General features: G+C 40.8%; 1 protein-coding gene across 1 annotated transcript in view; it reads left to right on the forward strand.

Annotated features, from left to right (window-relative positions):
* Positions 1–21453, forward strand: part of KLHL29 (kelch like family member 29) — a 403676-nt gene that overhangs the window by 53487 nt on the left and 328736 nt on the right. Inside the window, exon 2 of the mRNA XM_082306362.1 lies at positions 15270–15376. The gene's annotated coding sequence lies outside the window, so the exon portion shown is untranslated. The remainder of the gene's footprint in view (positions 1–15269; positions 15377–21453) is intronic.

Below are 21453 nucleotides of genomic sequence, written 5' to 3' on the forward strand. Positions count from 1 at the left end.
AACTGGTATAAATCTTGGTTTCCAGAGTTTTAATTACAGTGGCTGCTCCCATTAGGTGGTCTTGTTTCATGGCAGGATGCTAGACAGCTCTCTTGCTCTAAGTCATTTATGTGGACTGCGGGTATGTCTGTCAAACCATAATGAGCAATGAAAGAATGAAGAATGTTAATTTAACTGATGCTGCTTTTGCTGTTAACGTAAGTACCACCAGCTGCACCTCGTAAACATTGCTGTTTGCTTGCCTGTGCGTCGCCATTCGGCGAGACCTAGCGTGATTGATAGAGGCAGAATTGGACTGATGGCTTGCGTGCCGCAACTTTTCTCTAGTGCTACTTCTGTGAATGCTCTTTTTGTTGCAAGAGACAGGTCCTAAATTTTAATTGCTTTTCAAACTAGCAAGTGCTGCTCGTGTCAAATGCTGATAATTGGTTTATGACATAGAGGTATTATAAATTAAGGAGAGGTCAGCATAGATAATGTGCGTATTACCTGCTGGAGGAACGATGGTTGGGTAGAAGTGACACTTAGGAGATGCTCGCTTTGGTGTGCGGGGGTTCTCGGTGCTCACGCACAGCTGCTTAAACAATGGGCCCTAATAGGAAAGGACTGTCTGCAACAATAGCAGTGCTTGAAGTCACTTTATAATTAGAGAAATTACTGAATAATGCAAAACTCCACGAATGGGTTTTTTTCCGGCCCATTAAGCATTCATGTAAACCTTCAAAATAAAGCTGCATACCTCTTTTCACCTGTCAGTTGTGGTGTGCACTGAGCAAAAGCACATTTTGTTCCTCTCGGACTTGTCGTTAGGAGGGTGATGAACCCCAAGAATTCGACACAGGCCGTTTGTGCTCCAGTGCTAGATCATCCAGAGGCGTCTCTCCCTCCTGCCCTTGCTCCGCTGATTAAGGTGTTCCTGTACCTCTTAGCATGAAGCTGCTTCTCATTGACATCCTGTCGAACACTTTCTTCTTTGCCTTGATGGTTTCTTAAAGTGTTTTTCATCTCTAGCACAGCTCCGTTCTCGCTCTCTCCTGATATACCCACTTATTTTGGAGGTGATTTACTACATGTTTCCATTTTTACTCCAAGTGTACGTCAGGGTGAAATGCTCTAAATCAAAATGATTGCAGTCTGTAGGATTTAAATAATTTAGGATTTAAAACAAGGAATACTCATTTAAGTAATTGATTTATTTTTGTTCTGTATTGCATATAACTTATTCCCATAGTATTCTTCAGTTAGTAATAATTGAAATGTTATGACTTGCAACTAAATACCTTAAATTTATACCACTCTTTGCTAGTCATAATAATATACTCTTCTCTTTGCACACTATTAGGTTTTAAAGCTTTATAGTCTTTGTTAAGTAATAAATATTATAGTTTTATTAAATTTTTAACAGATTAATTAATTCATGGCAAGCCATACTTTGAGTATTTTCCTGAACATATATTTTCCTGAACACCTACAATCAGTGAAGCTCCTGAAGCTCCTCGTTTTGAGTAGAGATGGGAGAGACGCAGAACAAGGCAGAACTGATGGTTATGACTCACAGGACCTGATGGTTACGGCATCGGACCGCAGGCCAGGGTCTGGTCCCTGCTTCTGGGATACACCTGGGAGGGATGAGAATTGTAGTGCTCCCTCGTTTCTTGTATGTGTCCTGCCTATAGGCAGTATCTTATGCTGCCTCTTTTTATGAGGGTTTTTGATGTTTTACGCAGAGCAAAGTAAGGTGGATCCTTAGCAGTGTTTACGCGCTGCATCATTTAGTTTCTGGATTGCAGAGCCAGATTGCAACCTCGCTGCTCTGACTAGCACAGTTCTAGTACATATGAAAAACAACAGTCGTGAAAGCTTTCAGGCCAAGTAGAGAAAAACCTGCACAGAAGTGACCTTTAAATCATTAATACCAGGGATGTAAGCTCATAAAGCTTGCCAGAATCGTGTGTTGGATACTAATGTCCTCCTTTGGGCACAACCTACCCCATAACCTGTGTGTATCTAGGCTTTAGAGTTTTTCAGTTTTATTGATTTCAAAGAGGATTACGTAGATGCAGACTTCTGGTGTCCAGGCACTTAGGCGCTGTAATGAGATTTTTCCAAAAATGCTTGCATGTACTTCTAGGGACCGAAACTGGTTATTATATGGGCCCATGCCTATAAGACTATAATATTAGGCTATAATATCTTTCTTTCCCACTTGATTCTCTTTTTCCAGCCTGTGACTGAGAAATTAACTTTTCTTGGTCTTATTTTCAGTGAATTGGTCCCAGTAAAGAAAATACTTTCTGAGTAACTGCTGGCTATGTTGAAACAAAGAAAAAATGTAATTCTGGACAGCCAAGGCTGAAAAATCTGGCTTCTTGGGAAAGGTTACAGAAGGAAAAGGTAAAAATAGTAGCACTTAAGCAGTTATAAAAGTAATAATATAGCTATATACTTGAGCTTTACAGCGTTTAAATACACAAACATGCATGAATTGGCATCAGATGATAAGGAGATCTTCCATGGATATTTTTTTGTATAATTTCAAGTTGTTATCCTTTTACTCATATCTTGAAGAGAATTCACTGATATAATTTAACATGTTCTTTAAACCTTAGTCTTTTCAAGTCCTTACATTAAACCTAAGCTTTAATACTTTGTTTTTTAAATTAAATTTGAAATTATTACATTTTAATCCCATATAACTGAGAAATATTTATATTAATACATCTTAGTATGAATTTCATTATGCTTTCTTAAGGGAAAAAAACATTTTACTCACTGTAAGAGTATTTCCATTTAGTGGACATCTAAAACTATTTCATTTATAGACACTAAAAATAAAAGTATTTCTTTCATAAATCAAAGGATCATTTTAATGGGCCTGACAAACAAAATTCCATTAAAATTTCATATCTACTTCAAAGGATGATATTTCTGTTTGCTATTTAGTTCTTTTTGGTTACTTTTTTCTCCCCACCCTTGAAAATGTTGTGAGCAAACCAAAGAAGAGACCATGTGGGTGTATTCAGATACTGTTTCCACTGTCATAGTGTGTAACTTCAGCAGAAGACCTGTCCTCCCCCTCAGTGTTGATTCCTCATCCTCTTTCCATTGGCCAACACAAGCTTTGGGTGGATCTGGTGCAGCAAATCTCAGTTCCTCAGTCCGTGTTGGCACACAGCAGTTTTTCCAGCACTTCTTTCAGCACTGAAGGCATCTGCTGCTGAAGCCTTGTGCTGTGGGATCAAAACAGGCTTGACAAGAAGTGAGAGTGGTTAATGTGTTCTCTTGCCACAGAAGTGATCTGAAACACCTGAATACAGTTTGGGGAAGTGAAGAAGGGATAAGAGACCATGTGAGTTACGGAGAGGTGACACCCTTACCACCAGGTATTTCTTTCATCTAGTTTCAGAAGAGGCTGCTGCTATATTGAGCACCGTAGTGGTCCATAATCTGGTTGTATTGCTAAGCCCCAGATGTACACACAAATATATGCTGATTTCCCTTCCCCCCCCCCCCCCCCCCCCCCCCCCCCAAGAAGGAAAAGCTTCTTTGCTTTAGAAGGTAGGAAAACCTTGGGGCAGTAAGTCTTAACTGGTTTTTGTTCACCTTGGTTTATAGGCTGGAGATGAGAAAATGAACAAGGAGATAGGCCAGCCTTCCAGCTCTTTCTGTAACCTGTGGGGCATCTGGATAAAGGGTAGCATATCTGTCCACGTAGAAGCCATAAAGTCAGGACCAAATGGGTGAAACTCCCAGCTTCATTGCCTCTCTCATGAGTTGGTAACACCATTTCTTCTTCTTTCTCTCTGGCACTAGGGTAAGTTTTGCTGTAAACAGATCTACTGTAACCAGAGTGCTTCAGTGGATTAAATATTCCATGTTTAAAATTGAATGGGTGGAGGAAAGTAACTTTTTTGAACAAAAAACCCCCAACAAGGTCTGATCTCATATTAGAAATAACTTAAATCAAGCAGGCTGCATTAAGCAATCAACAAGTAACATTTTTGTTTTAAACAACTCCATTTACCTTGTGCTAATTTTCATCGGTATTCTAGATAATGTACTACTAACCATTATTTTCTCACCTAGTTTGCTCAGTACTGACAGATAATAGATGATCCTATTACAAATAAATTTGACACTGCATCCATGAAAATGTGAAAATTGGAGTCTCTCATCATTATTTAAAATGTGTGCTCACTCACTCAAATGAGGTATAAGAGCCTACTTTGGAGATAAAGTAGGCCAGATTGCTGGAAAGGCTGCTTCAGTGTCACACAGGTTAATGTAGATGTATTATGTATTTATATAGCCCATAGGAGGATAACTTTTTAGCAAATGATTTGGACTGAATGTGCATTTGATCAAGACCCTCATTATTAACCTATGGCCATGCTATTCTCGTGGTGAGAAGTTACCCTTGCGATCACAAAGATTAATTCTGAAGCTGTCTATTGTAGTTTAGGAGAAAGAGTCCAAAGAAACAGGTGAGTTGCGTGTTAAGTGCTGAACAGAGATCCGTATAGATTGAGATCCTGCACTGTCCCTGACATCTTGATTAAAATGGCCATTTTTTTTTCAGCCACAGTTCTGGGAATTGGAACAAGACTGCTTTTTTCTGAAGGTGAGGGGATGCTCCCACTACCTGTACCTCAGCGAGGGCCTAATGCCAGACTGTAACCTCCATGCATGAGAATCCAAAGATAAATTGACTTTCTCCCATTGAGTGTTAGGTCATGCCCACATTTCCATGTGAATTCCAGTAATGTAGTCAGAAATCAGTAACTACTGTGATGACAGACCCAGTGGGATTTGATGCAAAGGAGGGAAGAATTGGTTAAACATGTGACAGTAAGCATTTTCTTTTATACTGATAACTTGGTTTCCCCATTTGATGGATCATGAGACACCAACATATTTGAAGTTCTTTGGAGCATGGACATCTTCAGTTGATTTGTCCTGGACTGTTAGAAAATGTCATTATTTTGCACGGGCCTTGTACATCTCTGCTGAGTCGTTGGAGAAGCCATGCAGCACAGCCAAGCCGTTTTGATAGACCTTTTCCTCAACAGTGTGTACCTGTAGCATGGTGTTTGGGTTGTGTAGCTTGTGGAAGTGGTCTAGGACCAAGCAGTTGTCTGGACTAATCACATGAAGGCAGCTGGTGTTTCAAGAGTCTCTGAATTATGCATATGACAAATGAGGACCATAAGAGAGGACACTGAGTGAGGAGAATTTGCATGGAGGTGTTGGATGAGATGGAGAGCTTGCACCTGGAAAGTACATCATCAGAGAGCTGGAGCTGTGGAGAAGGCTTTTGTATTAATCCGAACATCACTGTTAGGCCATGAGGAGAAAACTGTGGAAGTAAACTGCAGCATCCCTGGTGCTGGAGCATGATCATTGTACATACTCTGTCATCAGCATATTCTCTATGTCAGGAAATGGGTCAAAGCCTTTAATGACAGGCTGCAGGACACTGCCTGGGGCTGTGAGACAAATAACAGTGGTCTTCTCCATGGGTGCTATCTGACTTTTTAAAAATGAATACCTTCCTGGCTGCGCTGGTTTGTAAGACGTAAGCAAGCTCTCTGCTATCTGTGTAGCTGCTGAACTTGTAGATGTTTTAGTCAGAGCTGTAACAAGTGTGCCAAGGGGAGCACTGCAGTTCTTCACCTGGAGTATTCATGTCTGCAGATGTGGTCAAAGCGTCATGAAGATGGTAGTAACTTCATAATGTGAAATGACTTTCTGTAATGCCTCATTCTGAGTAGTTGTGTGGAGACTGTCCACCAAGCTTATTGAGAAGGCTTGCTAGTTGGGAGGTGCTGGAGGTAGCACTGATGCGCCACCCACCAAGCATGCAACTGAAAATACGTGATTGCCAGAAAAATGTGAATCCTCCAGGAAAATGCTTTCCCTCCACTTATCTTATATATAGGCATCTGGATGATTGCAAGCAGTGCTGACTCTTCTTGGGGAAGGTTAGCTCTCAGGCTACCCACTGATGAAAGTTTCTCAGCACCATATGTAAAGAGCTTAAACCCTATGTTTTTATATAACCTAATTCTTAAATTAAATCTAGCAGCTCAATTTTAACAGCATGATCTCTTCACACAATTGAATGAATTCTGTGATGGTCATATGTGCTAAAATCAACAATTTACATCAGGAGAACAAATTCTCACTGTGAAGGAATTGCTTCTTTTTCTAATTATTCTCATGGAATCAAAAGTTTGATTGACTGTAACCTGCTCACCTCCCACACTTCCTCTTCTGTCTTTGCTTGCTTTCTTCTCTTTCCTCTAAAGGGGATCTTTTGTAACCGATCTGTTTATTCTGCTGTTTCTTTGGGAGTGACAAATTAAGCTACAGATCTTTTTTTGGTGTTGTAATTGGGAGGTGGAGAGAGGAGATTAAGAGCTCTGTTATGCCAGTGTGCTGCTGGCAGTCAGCTTTGGAAATCTGGTTCATTGCTTTGGAAAAGTGTGCAAGATCTGTGCCTCAAAGGTGTGAGGTTTTGAGTCTTGTCATTCTAATATCGATCTGGGAGTATAAGGAATGGGACAGCTGATAAAGGATTAAGAGAAATATAATTAATGCCAATCAACACAAGCTTATAGAAAATAGATCCTGTCAAGCTAACCTGATATCTATTAAGTATTTTTAATGATTGCAGGTTTGGTATTTATGGCTTCTACAAGGCATTGGACTTGGTGACAGTGTTTTGGTTAAGAAATTAGAATAACTCAGTTTGGCATGTGTGAGGGATGGGAATTGATCTTGCCCAACTTCAGCCATTTACAACTTGGTGTCCTACTCTAAACTAGTTGTTCTAGGCTCCCTCTGAAGTCAGTGGAGAGGAGGAGAGAGGGCTAGTGCTCCACCCCTGAGTTGACACCAGGGGAATGTGAGCTTGTAGGACAAAGCTGTGGTGTTGCCTGTGTCGGCAATCTTTGTGTACATCCATAGGAGAACTTCAGGGAGGCTGTGCTAAATCTGGGTCTGACCCTACTGCTGACACTCCCAGAATATTGTGTTCAGGTCTGTCCGCACCTCAAGGAGGTTGATCAGATAGGGAGAGATGGTAGAAGATTGATGGTGGCTAAGGGGTGGAAAGACATGCCTTTAAGCGACTGGGATTTCTTGCAATCATTCATTACCTTAATCCAAGAGAAGGAAAGAATTGATTAGCTTTTCTACATGGGGAGATTTTAAGAAAGGAAGAGTCTTCAGTCTGTTGAACAAAAATATAGCAAGATTCGTTGTCTAGAAATGAAAGCCAAGAAAATTCAGAATAGAAAAAAACAAATAGATTTTGACAGCAGGAATAATTAATCACTAAAACCTTTCACCAACACCCCCAAGGCATCACTAGAAATTTGGTTATTGTGACAGCATTTTTATTTTTTCTTCCTGAACAGGCAAGAAACCGAGTCTTGTGCCTTATAATATGCAAGAGAATCGGACTAAGGTCAAAAAGGGACCACTAGGATTATCTAGTCAGTAAATAACGTGTTGGTACCTGTGAAGAGAATGGGATTTCCCCTGCCGTGGTCAACTTGTCAGTCCAAAATGAGTCTGAGAGAAAATGGAGACTGTATTTGGAGAATCAGAGGTGACTTCTGTCAGTCCCTCTATACCCAAAGGGTACTCCTCTAGGTGGACACTCATAGCTTTGAAAACCTTTTTGGGATGCAGTGTGTTGCTGGCCATACCACACTATAGCGGTGTTATCACCTTGGCTGTATTTTTACGTTTCAGACTACTTTGTACCTAAATATTGCATAAGGATGTTACTTTCTCTTGGGGTATGGAGATATTAGTTCAGATCGTAAGAGAAATGGTTGCTTTTGCCCTTTCGAGCACAGGCTGTTCTTTCCGAGCTAATGATACTGTGCTCTCCCTTCCTATTTTACAGCATCAGACCCAGCAGAATGAGCTTTTAGATTTTTTTTTTTTTTTTTTCCCCTCGTTCCTGCTGTCACTGGTACATTGTGAACGAAGTGCAGCTCCTGTTCTCCCCTCAGTCTGTCTTTGCATTGCGCAAGGCTTCACGTAAGACAAGGAGGGACGCAGAAAACTGAGAGCCAGGTACTTTGCCACTGCCCTGGCTCTTTTGCAGCAGCGTGTTCCTATCCTGCTGCTCTCCAGCTGCCTAATAGCATTCCTCCCACACTACAAAAGGCATGATGTGGCTGTCTTCACATCACCTGCAGTTGGTTATGTTACCTGACTCCATGATAGTCCCTGAGAGTCTTACTGGAAGAGTGGGACTTTCTATTAAAAACCATCTGCAAATGGCAAACCAACAGGTTTGTTCTGTTTCTACCTTTTCTATTGACTTTTTTAACAAAAATCTGGAAAAGACCTTAAACTGCAGAAAGTCTGTTCATGATGTCAAAGAAGTTGAGGTCTTTTCAGCCTCAAACGCTTCAGTGCTTTGAACGCTAGTCTCTCCAGCTGCTTTGGTGAAGCAATGGAGTTGGGAAGATACATTAGTCAAGCTGTCCTAAAACTTTTCAGCCTTTTAATCCCAATGCCGTCAAACCACTTCAGCAGAAGGTATCTTTGCTAGTCTTTGCTTCAATAAAGAAATAAAAGACCTTTCAAACTCATGTACTTGCCTATTACTTTCATTGAATCTCCAGCAAAGCCAGTGGACTTCAATGACTAGTGAAGAAGCTGACTCCACTTTAAGGAAATCTACCCCTTTTACTAGACTGTATGTATTTGTTTTCAAAGAAACCTCACTATTTGAGTGAACAATTTTGAACTGAACATTGCAGATCCATTAGAACTCTGCATTTGTTTGAATAAGTAGTCTTTTCAGCGGTCTCTTTTTGCATGTGAGTATTTTGCGTATCTCTTTTGAACTCTGCACAGCTCAGTAGCTTTCCTTGAGGTTTTCCTGGGAAATAAAAGTTAAATAAACTTAGGATGAGTAAGAAATTCCCATTTGCATCGTCACAGTCATCTGATTGTGAGTCTTGCTACAGAATACCACAGAAATTAGTGTTGTCTGGATAATGTAATTCTATGTTTGTTTAGCATGGTTTAGGGGAAAGGTAGTGAAATAATACATTCTTTGAGGATGGGCTCCTAAAGTGTCTGTCTACATTTTCTTCTGCAGTTTTGTTCAGTTCAGCCTGTGTGTATGCTTTAACTTCATTTAGACCATCAACTAAAGGCCGTTTAAAGAAAAAGATGAGACTTGATAGACTATTAATCTTGGGTGTCTGATCTTCTGGGTCTATAAACTCATTATGAACCTGTGATCTCTCTGCCTTTTGCAGCGTTTTAAAAGTATTTTTGGAAAAAAAGTGTAAATTATCTTGGTAAACTTTGTCACAGTTGCTCATTGCATTTGAGTTTGCAAAAATAGCTTTGTTTATGATCTGATATTTTTAATGGCATATTTCACTGTTTGCATTTAAACTTCGAAGTGACATCTTTGTTTTTCCCTTTTAAAGAGCAGCATAATCCAGATGCCCGTCAAAAGAGTTGTTGATGTAGCATTTTATGAGTAATCCTTCTGTTTGAGTTTTTTTTGTTTTGTCAGAAATGTTTGCCAAGCTCTTATAAAGCTCCCCGTGAATATTATTGATGTATACTTCCTTTTAAAGAAGTGATTATCCATGGAGGAATACAAACCGAACAGTCAGTTCTAACCACAAATGTTTTCTCAAAAGCTACGTAATGTCATAGGAGGAGTTAATTTGTTGATGTAATGGAACAGAGGGGGTACCAAGCTAAAATTATTTTCCCCTTCGCTTTCCCCAGCTTAACTCTTTGAAGCACAGGCCAGCATGTGAGTTTGGGGGACTTTTTCAAAAGTATTACACAGAGTAACCTCAGGGTTACTGTCAGTCTGTCTAAATCTTTGATGAAGAGATGTTAATAGTTCCCAGCCTGCTTTCAGAGAGATGAGTGTGATTGCGAGAAACATTATGAGTAAAACATACCAAGTAGTTTTAGGAATCCAGCAATTATCATTTCAAATCCGGAGCTGTTAGACAGTACATCCAGTGATGCTCTCATTTGTTGCTGTTAAAAGATTTATATAAATAACTTGCACTTTAGGCATGTGCAGACATCCTCCTCTCTGGTGATCTTTCTTGGGCGATTCCTTATTCCAGAGCAAATGCTTTGGGGCCTGCAGACCTTGCAGCATTTTAGCCTGCAAATTAGTGGTTGGCTGGCTGTCACTTGGGGAAAAGAGATATCTGTAAATTCTGTAATAAATAATAGATTAGGGTCAACATACACAATAGCGTTCTGCAGGCATCACCATGCAGAGCAGTCACTCCTTCCTATAAAGTCAAGTGGGGCTGTGAACATGGATGCATCCTTCAGTTCCAGCCTTGTGTTTTTTTTATCCCAGCCTGCAATGTCTGGCAGTAGCTATGCCCAGCTTCAGAGTCTGCATAGCTTCTTGCGGTATCCATAATTGCTCCCTTCTCAGATGGCTTGCTCGGTTTATGGACATTAGGACAACAGGTCACACCAGGCATTATAGAGATTTTTTCCTTGTAGAGCTGGAATAGCCCCAGTCTAAATACACTAAAGATACTGGGACGGCACAGCAGTAGTCCTTAACCTGCGCAGCACTGAGAGCTTTGGGTACATCGGTCTATTCTTAACTCCCATGTCCGTACAGCTTCCCAGTCGTGCTAAGCTCACCTGTTCGCAGGGTGACTGATGTTACTTTGCCCATTATACTGCCTATAAGCACTTATTTTACTGCTTATGAAATGTCTACTTAGCCTGCCTCATAAGTGTTTATACCTTATATTGAAGTCTCCCGTGTTCCCCCCCCTTTCTGATTTGCTTTCCTTTACCTTGTTTATTTGCAAAGAGAGTGTGCTCCAACTGTGCCTCTGAGTGCTTCTTTCCCTGCCTTTACCCCCTGCCCCAAGCTGTGGTATGTGACTTGGGGGAGGTTAAGTTTGCAGAGCAGCTTGTAAAGGTCATTTTTAAAGCACTTTCTGCTTCACAGTTGATTTACAGCTTGTCTGCACGGGCAGGCTTTTGTAGAATACTTTTGCATTAAACTTTTGCAGATTAATTAGCCTACAATAAGTGTCTCCATGTCCTTGGCTTCCTTTCCAAATATGATTTTCCAATTGAGCGAGATGATGTGGGCAGGCGCTGCGTGGTGTATTGCATCGTCACCGAGGTCCGTGTTGTGCATCTCTGCTGCAGGCTGTTGGGTGAACTCTGCTTCAGGGGAGCTCTGAAGGACTCCCGGGCTGCTCCCTGCTTTCCAGGAGTTTGCACGATGCAGAACAACAAGCATAAGTCATTCCCTACCTGGGACCGGTATGACAGCTGTAGTCTATTTTCTTTACTCCTTTTCTACTTTCCCAAAGAAGCACCATTGCTTCTGCAAGGAGAATATTATTCTCGGTCCCTTAATTTCACCAGTCATTGCTCAAACCGTTGGCTTTGTTCTAGAGATATTGCCTTTCACTCTGCTTTTCCCTGCACTTTGGAAGCTGTTCAGCTTGCTGCTGGCAGGTGTGGTTGTATAGCAGTATAGCAATCCTGTCCTGCTTTCCTTCTGGTTTTCCTAGTTCTGTGAAGGCTGCAGGAAGTAAGGCAGATGTCCTGGTGGCTGATCCTGCTTGGCCCAGGGATGTGCTGGTTTTCCAGGCTTCCTCTCATTGCAGTACTGAATTGCTGAATGTTGCTGCTTGTTCCTCACTTTGCTTTAGATCAGGAGGATGCTGTTTAAATCTGTATATGCTTCTCACACCCTGTGCAGCTCTTGGTGGATGAGCTGATCTGCTGTATTGCTGGATACTTCATCTGTAGCAGAGAAGCTCTGAAATGGTGTCTTGCTGCATAAGAAAATTGCTTTTGATGTGACATCATATGAAATCGTTCTCTCCCTTATCCTTCCTATCCTTTTGGAAACCTCTTTTCTAATTTACTACTTCAAGCTGAAGCATGGTGAACTTTCCGTTAGCTGCTTGTGCTGCCACCGTATCTCATTGTTTGCTGGTGCAGGGTAACTCTACTTTGTCCAACCCAGAACTGCTGAAGTTCAGAGGAACCCAATTGATATAGCTGCTTTCACCAAAAGATCCAGACCTGCTTCTCACTGATCAGGTCTCTTGAGCCAAAGGCAACTCTGATTATTCCATCCCTTCATGAAGATGCCCATGTTGATGAGGTAGGCGAGCTGACACCAACTTTTTATACCAGATTTTGTCTGGCTGCCTCCTAGTTTTACCCTGAAGAATGAGGTGCCTGCTTCATGAAGCTTGCTGCTATGATGATGCTATATCTAAAGCAGATGCTTGGTTTCCATCAGGTTGTTTCAAGTCATTTAATTTAGAAGCTTAGGTACAATATAGGATATATGACCTGACCGTATTGAGGTTGTTAGGCTCCCAAAGGAGAGATAGGGCTGCTGCTATAGGTGTCCATAAGGTGCCTTCAACTTCATAAGTATTGATACAGGGAATTGAGGCTTTACCTTTACAGACAGTACACTGTGATGAGAGATCGCATCTCCTGGTTTTGATGTTTAAAGCTCCTTGCTGTACTTCTGCCTCTTCCAGTTTCAGTATCTTATTCAAGTGGTTCAGAACTGCCTGGCAGGCATTGCTCTCTTTGCTCGCCCTCAGTGGCAACTGCAGTAAAGTTTTGGTAAGATGAAAGTCCTTTCCTATAAACAGCCAAGACTTTCTAAAGTGGGGGAAGAAAAATGCACCCAAATGCTAGTAAATAATGTAAATTGCAGTATGTTAAACAGTAAAGACCATTAATCCTGTCTTTGTGTTGCCCCAAGTGATAATTTTGACTCTTCTTTGGGACTGCATGTCCGGGACCAAGCAAACAGATTTAGAACTTAAGCCTGTCTTTGTGTACCATTTTCATGGTGACGGATTATTGCTTTTCTTGCTCCTTTTTTCCTACTGATCCTTCTTTCTTCAGATGTCCCGTATCCAGCTGTCAGGTCTGTCTTGCCTTTCCCTATGCCACTGCTGTCCAGAGTCCACAGTACACTTTGTAAATATTCTTCGTGTCTTTCATTACTGAGGTGGGAAAGAAAAAGGTTTCCTTCATGTAAAACTGTCATTGGCATCTCAGGCTTCTTCCCTATCAGAAACCTATTTTATTTTTTATTACTATCAAAGGCTCTTCTTCTGTTCTGCGAGGTCCTGGAACAAGAGTCCTGAGATGGCCTTGAAAAAGGGATGTTTCCCTAAGGAGATCATCCAGTGCAGCTCTGGCCTAGTGTTGCCCTTGGAGATGATGGGGTAACTACGATATGATGAGTCACTATGCAAAGAAGAAATTACTCTCTTGAGTTTTTCCTTTCCTTTCCATAAACTGCTTCATGAAAACAGTGCTCTTTCTGATAAACAAAAAGCAAAACAAAAAAAGGTTCTATTTTTGTTTGAGCTTTTTCATGTGGTCCACGCTAAATTCTTTAGGCATGTCGCAAAAGTCAGAAATCCTTGGTTGAAATGTCTCAACAATGTGCTAAATAGATAAATAAGTAGACCAGCTCTTTGAAAAGCCTTAGCTCCAAAATGAATCTAACCCTGTAAACAAAGCAGGCTGAGGAGGAGGATGGAGCTCTGTGTGACGGAAAGGACAGGAATGATGGGGGATGATGTGGAAGAGGTGTTTACATATCTGTGCCTTCCCTGGGCCTTTCATGTGCTTCTTCCTTGTGTTCTCTTGCTTTATGTTTTCAAGAAACTAACCTGCAGCTGGCTAGTGATTGGGCAGGGCTCTGTTTTTTCTTCATTAAGTACGGAATAAAAATTGTAAGTGTTTTGTCTGTTTGCTTTGAGATTAATTTTGGGATGTCAGCTGGCCCCAATCCCATCTTTTTAAACTCTTTTTATAGTGGTCTGATTTTTTTTTCTTTCTCTGCATGATGGTACATACATCTTGCCTTGCAGCCAGCTCTCATTACAGATCATTCATTGCAGCATGAGCCATTTGATCAGCTAGTCAAGCCAAAGTTGCTATATGCTTCATTTGCAGAAATACAGTAAGAATTTACCAGTTTTATTAAACTCTCGTAAAGGAATAGAGCATGACCCAGTAGAGCTCATTGCTTGACCGATCCACCAAGTGACCTTGGATAAGTCATTTAGTTCTTCCATGTGCTTCTGTTTCCTGTTCATTTACCATCCTCACCTTCACCACACCTCTTTGGACTATAAGCTCTTCAATGCTGAGCCAGTTTTAGGCTTTCACAAGGGAAATTATTTGGTCAGGCTATTTAAACGTAGCAAAAGTCATACAAATATTCTGGAATAACACACTAGCAGGATAGGGAGATATCTCCCAAGGAGATGTTTTGCATGGTACTTTCTACAGCTTGCGGGTAGGATTAGTGAAGTGTTACTCTACCACCTCAAAACTATTATAATTACACAAAATATAAAGTTTATATAAAATGAAAAAAGCTTAAGCTGAGGTAATAGGAGGGAAACCCTGATTGCATTTTTCAAGGGAAGTGCACTGTAAACTTCAAATTAGTTTGTATCAGCTCAATTACTTGTATGCAGCTCTCCTGTCATTCTAAGAATCTTCTTGGTAGAAACTGAAACTCCAGTGGTAAAAACGTTAAAACAATAGGTACTGTTACATTCACTTAAAAAAAAATGGTATTGATTTACATATAATGACAGCAGTTCATTCTTGCAGGATTACTTGCCACTTCCTGTCATAAAGATTACTTTCATATATATTACATCTGAGATGGAGAACATAGGTATAAAACTCCTTTGCTTTTAATGAATAGTCATTTTACTCTGGGCATTAAAATGAGATATATTTCTTTAAATTTATCTCTAGGGATTATTTTTATTTCACGGGCAAACCCTGTGTTACCAAGGACTCTAGAATGCTATTAAACTTTTAAATAATCTTGGATTGCCTTGTTTTTGCAAGTACTTGAACTCGTCCTCTCTTTGATAGCAACTAATTAAGCAAAATATTGTGCTCTTTCTGGTCTCCTCCGCATCCTTGATTAGATGGTTAGCACTACGTTATCTTGGTTATTAGATGTTCTTTGCTAAACCCTAAGTATCTACCAGCATCTAACGCTCCGTGCTTCGTAACAAATTTCTGTCACCTTCAGGGGATTATATTTTTCATGCTGATCATGGTGGCATGTAACATCTCCCATTGTGCAGCTGTTTTTTTTCTTGTGCTGTGGCTTATTTGAAGCCTATTCTTATTAAGCATAGGTGATTTCATCTTCATGTATTAAAATAACTCTTTTCAACTCTTTCTAGGTAATCTGGCTTCCCAGAAACCTCCTGTTAAATGCAAGGGTTTGCTGTCCTGTTTACTGACTGTTACACCTGAGGCTGATTTTGATACAGATTCTGGATATCGCAGGGTAAGTGTGCAGATATCTGTTCTCTTTGTGGTTTGTTTTCCTTTCATGATCTCTTATTTGCTTACACGAATGCAATTTGGGCTGTGCTTTCCTTTTCAGTGACTGCAGCAAGTCCCTATCGGAGCATGTGCAACTGAGCATCTGTGTTACAATAGAAAAATAATGTAGTAGGATGAATGCTAATGCTGTAAACCTGATCAGGAGTGTTTGAATTTGGTATTAGAGCTCCAAGAGGGAGCAAAGTTTGTATGTCTACAGACTCATAGGCCTATATCTTATAAAATTATAAAAACCTATAAGACTCTTATTTGGGTGTAGTGAACATTTTGAGTTCTAAGCTGACAAATGTGCATGTATTTTTGTATTACAAATGAAACATTCTTCATAATGTGTATATAGTTATAAATATCTGAAGTTTGCAAGATCAAGTTTAAATATTTGGAAAAGGGAGATTAAAGGTCACTTGGTTTCTTGGAGGAATGGGGAGGGGAAAGAAAGAACGGATTCCCTCTCTTATCCAATTCTACTATGCACATCAGAGTAGAAACTTAAAATACTTGATTTCATTGCTGAACGACTCTTGTGGGATTTTTCACCTCCCAGCTACTAGAGGAAAGTGTAATTTAGTGGACACAGATATTGTTTTTCTTTTTTTGCCTCTTCCTCAGTCTTGATCCTCTGCTTCTACCTTTTCTTTCAACATGCTATTTTTCTTGCCTCACCACTTTCCTAGCTTCTTTTTGCAGTCCTCTCCTGTGTTTTTTCTTCATGGAGCTAATCCTGGCCCTTGGTGCTGTTTGATATCTTTCTTGTCCTCTTGGCCTCCTTCAACCAGGCTTCTCCTGACCAGATACGTAGATTTGTGAGATAATTCAGGCTGGAAGGCACCTGTGGAGATCATCTAGTGCAACCTCCTGCTCAGAGCAACGTCACCTAGAGCAGGTTGCACAGGGCCATGTCCAGCTGAGTTTTGAAAATCCCCAAGGATGCAGACTCCAAAAATTTACTAGGCCCCTGTTGCTATGTTTCACCACCTCATGAAGGATATTTTCCTCATCTATAATCTGAATTTCTATTGTTACAGCTTCTTTCTGCATGTCATATCTCTGTTCCCTTCCAAGAATAGGTTCACCCTGTCTCAGTCTTCTCTGCACCTTCCCTTTGGGGAACTGGAAAACCTCACCAGTGAGGTCTGTAGGAGCTCAGCCTGTGTTCCAGCCACCAATATCATCCACTAGACTTGCTCCAGTATGTCAAAGCCTTCTTGTTCTGGAGGGCTTACAAGTCCTGCATGAAAGGGAAGGATCGCTTCTCTGGACCTGCTGGCTGTGCTCTTGCTAACGCAGCCCCGGATGGATGCACTCAGCCTTTGTTGCAAGGGCAAACTGCTGGCTCAAGTTCTCCTTGCTGTCTGCCAGGACCACCAAGTCCTATTTCTTTTTTTCCTCTTTCTAATCTGTGTAATCTTTCTCACACACTGTTGTGCAATGCTTACCTCCAGTGTTTGCTGTTCCTTCACAGGATTCCTTGTTGAACATCTCAGTATCCCCAATGCATCTTGATCATAGTGTTTCTGGCAGCCTCTTCCCATAAATGAGTTTGAACTAGACTTTGGAAACAGTAAAAGCCCATTTCCAAGTCTTTCAGTCTTGGAAATCGGCGTATTTCCCTGAGCAACTAGCTTGAAGTGTTCAATGTAGCTTTGATAATATAAAAATCTTTTTCAATTCCTATCATTAGTATGTTCACAGTAAAATAGGAAATTGTATGCTTCAGTGTGTACAAGTGTGTATGGGCGAGTGTATTTAATCCTTTTTTCTGTGCTGCCAGTACATAGTCTTAAATAGTGTATATAATAATACACATATGAAACGGTTGCTGGAAATTGAGTCTGAATTATGAATAAGGCTTTATTTTATATTCCTTCTTTATGTTTGTCCCTGCATGTGTGTGTAATGCTGCAAATTGCAGATACCAACAACTGTAATTGTAGTTGGAGTTAAATCATTCTCCAAATTTTATTTTTTTTAGTAGCCCTCACGATGAGTAATGTCTCTGTTTTTGCTATATTTTAATAGAGCATGGATGTTGGGAGATATGCTAGAGAATGGACACTCAGGAGTACAGTCTCAGCCTTAGCTTGACACGCTGATCAGATGCTCCTTGGGGAAGGGAGACATGCTCCCGTGCTCCTGCAAGCTTTGCTGACTAGTTCCCTTGTAAATGGACTAGGGAAAGGACCAAGAGAGTGTCAGTAGTTCAGCACTCAGATCGTAATTAAGTTTGGCCAGGGTGGCTGGAGCTCAGCTGCAAGTTCCTTGGTTTGTATCTACCAAGGAGGGGAGCAAAAGAAAGCATTGAAGCGGGCAAATGGAGCAGAGAGGGTTAAACATACTGAGTCAGGGGAAAAATGGTTGAGCAGAAAATAAGTAGGAGAAGTGGAAAGGAAAGAAAATGTACAGAAACCAGGATGAAGACTTTAACTTGCAACATAGTGTTTTGTTTTTAATTCAGACAAATATTGTCCAACTCATGAAGAAGCAGTTATACCAGAGCAACTCATACAGTGATGAGTGACAGTTTAATTCACTTTCTGTGGTGGGGAATGTCTAGCAAATCCGGCTTGTGATAAGTTGCAGCATCGCCTAGTTCACATCAACATGAAATGCTGAGGATAGTCTTAGACTGAATATCAAATTATTGCAAAGTTATTCTGTTAGGTTATGGTATGCCTGTGGGTGTTTCTGCCACCATGGCTGTCATCAGGTTGTAACAAAAGGAAAAAAAAATTTTTGGAAATGAGAAGCTGGTTGTGTCCAGGCTTCCTCCTGAAGGCTTCTGTTACTCATGAGAAGTTGTTTGCAAGGGGCTTGAACTCCAGGATGGACTTTGTCTCCTTTTGGGAATGGGCTGCACACAGGAGTTGCACACTTGTCTGTCTTACCCATTTTTGGATATTCCTAGCTGTTCCCCTTAAAAGGCCTTTTAACTCACTTAGTTTTTCTGAAGGATATAAAAAGTATTTATGCATGTTGACTGTAGCTCTGTATATCTTGACAATCACATGTGGTTGCAATTTTGTATTCCAACTGGGGAAGTACTTAACCCCATTTTTTTCTGGTTCAAACTGAATTAGTTTTCACCATATGCAGCACCTCTTATGAACGTGCGGGTAGGGGGGAGGAATTTGAAATGAAGAAGTTGAGCTGTTTCTGTGATGCAGTTATTTTAATAACTGTGGGTCTCTCCAGACAGCAGACTGATTGCTTTTTGGAGAATTTCTAAGGAGGAGAGAGGGTCAGGAAGGTATGTAAACTCAAACCGAGACCTCAAATGACCATGTGCTTTAGGTGCTTGAACAGAATGATTGCGTGTTGCTTTTCATTTTTGTAGTTTTTAGGTGGGTGAAAGCAAAGATTTGGGTTTGTTCCATTTTATCCTTTTCAGGAGAAGGAGCAAGCTGCATGAAGTAGAAAAAGTTAGTCACAGAAGTCCGAGGTCACATTTGTGGTATGAATTTGTGATAAGCTTTGGGATGGAGCGGGGAAACCAAGGAACCAACCTCACTTGTCTTTGGTACGATATTCAGAGAATAATTCAGTTTGAGAAGGACCTCGGGAGGTCATCTTGTCCAACCTCCTGCTCAAAGCAGGCCAGCTGCAGAAGCAGAGCAGGTTGTATAGGGCTGTGCCCATGTCTAGGCATGTCCTGTAATACCCCCAAGGACCGGGGCTCTGCAGCCTCCCTGGGCAGCCGTTCCACTGGTTAAGCACCCGCTCTGAGTTTTTCTTCCTTATATCTTACCAGATTTTCCCTTGTTGCAGGTTGTGCCTGTTGCCTCTTCTGCTTTTACTGCATGCCCTGGGAAGAGTCTGGCTCACCGTGTGCTCCAGACCTTTAACCATCCACTAAATCATGACAAACTGGAGATCTGTGCTTATAAGAGCTTGGATCAATGTTTGTCAAGCACCTATGCATCAGGCAGTATTTTTTTGCGTGTTTGAGTCCATTTAACAGCATCTGTGTTGTTTTTTTCTTTTTTTTTAACAGGGCTCTGATTTTGCTGTGCTGTTATGTCAGGGAGCAAGGATGGAGTGAGGCACAGGCAATGTTCATACTAACATCTCTATAGACACCAACACAAAAATACCTATGTTCCTTTCTGCCTATAGGTAATACATGTCAGGTAGGCCTGGATTTACACACAGAGCTGGGAGTTGGATATGGTTCCTCTTCCAATCTCTGCCACAGCTGCCTTTATAATAGTTGTACCTCAGCTTCTATGCCGTTAAAATGGAGATTATATACTCTAATTCATGAGAGTGCTGCGAGTCCTACGGTAACTGTTCAATGTTTTTAGTTCCTTTGGGAGAAAACTGCTGTAAAAAAGGCAAAAAAAAAAAAAAAAAGTATGTTTATAGTATAAGAAACATGCTTGTAGTAGTAGTACAGGGTTACATTAACTCCATAGTCTTAGTAGGTTGCTTTTAAACCAAAGTAGTATGCTTTTGTAATGCATTGTGTTACCATACAAATTACATGCTTTTATCCAGATTACTTGTTGGAAATAGAAGGAAACATACACAAGGGTTACTAGGGTGGCCTCATTTTTCACATTCAAGATTTGAAAGTAGAAACAAAGCTTAAAAACTTCGGATTCTTTTAAAAATTAAGTCCTTTTGTAGAAGCAGGTAAGTATTTTTTGTCAGCTTTAATAATAATGAGTTTTTGGTGCTGGGATGAGTGATAATTGCAAATGGCAAAAAGTCATCAGAACGTTGTTACTCAGATTGAAGATTTTATTAATCATAAAAGAAATTATTCACCTAGAAAGGCTGTTTAATAAATGCTCATTTACATGAGGACTTACTGCCTAATTTATTTAAAAAAAAACCAAAACAAAACACCACCACCAAAGAAACCCACAAACTTGGTCCTGTCCTTCAAAACCTTGATTATTTTGTCCTTCCCGTCCAGTTTGCTTAAATGTCATCTGTGCTCCTGCTTATCAGTGGGACCAATCTTATTTTTTGCCCTCTCTCTCTCACAAATGTATCTGCTGCTTCTTGGAGTTACTCCATCCACTGAGTACTGTCCATCTCCCCTGCATGCATTTCCTTCACAATTAAAGAGGATGTTTATCTTTTATGAATGATTACTGAAGTAGATGAGTTGTTTGGCCCTTTACATGTTTCAGATCTCGTGAGGTGTTGGGATTTGCAGATGTAAATTAAATTTTCATCTGTTTTCTCCCACTTTTATGTTGTCTTCAACATGAGTCTTGATTAAGTAAAGAAATTGAGCACATCTTTCACTGTAGGAATACAACTAGTCAATGAGCCTGCCCTGTGAGCCTAAAACAGGGTACATACTTCAGTATCTCTTTAATCGGGACGTTGGATGGTAAACTCTTCAGGGTATGGACATAGCCTTTGCTTGTTCCTGCTAGAGAATTCATACAGAGAGCATTGCTACAGCATGAATATTCAACAACTGCCGGCCCCTTATTCCTTATGCTGAAATATTAATACAGCAGTGATTCTGCACCTAAGCTTGCCGAGATCGGGAGCGTGTAAGTAATCCTACTGACAGTATCCTGCATGCACCCAAGCCTTTTTGCAGGATTGTGCCTTTCTGGACCATGCTGAACACCAATTACTCTCAGTAATGCAGCTGGATCTACAGCTGCTTTTGCTAAAATGATGATGGGCTTTCAAATGGAAGGCGAGGAGCATGGGCTGTGCTCCCGGCTGTGTGCCACCGGGTCACCGTTTCAGCCTGCAGAAGGACATTAGCTCCAAAGTGGGAATAAAGCTACTCTTGTCATAGCAAAAGTAATTTCAGACGCATGGCTAGAGAAGTACTTTACTATAATGCCCATTGTGACAAAGCTCTCTTTGAACTTTGCCAATACCAAACTGAGATCCTTCAGCTGGCATTTTCATCACTCGGGCCTTTTCAGGACCAGATTGCAGGCAACTCGATGGCAAAACGGCTTCAAAAGTGCAGGATTCCTGTGCTCTGCCATGCCTTGGGCTGTGAGTTGAAACCAGGAATTCACAATTGGTATTGCAGAC

The sequence above is a fragment of the Platalea leucorodia genome (genome assembly GCF_965183815.1).
Source record: "Platalea leucorodia genome assembly, chromosome: 3".
In the NCBI taxonomy this organism is placed as follows: Eukaryota; Metazoa; Chordata; class Aves; order Pelecaniformes; family Threskiornithidae; genus Platalea; species Platalea leucorodia.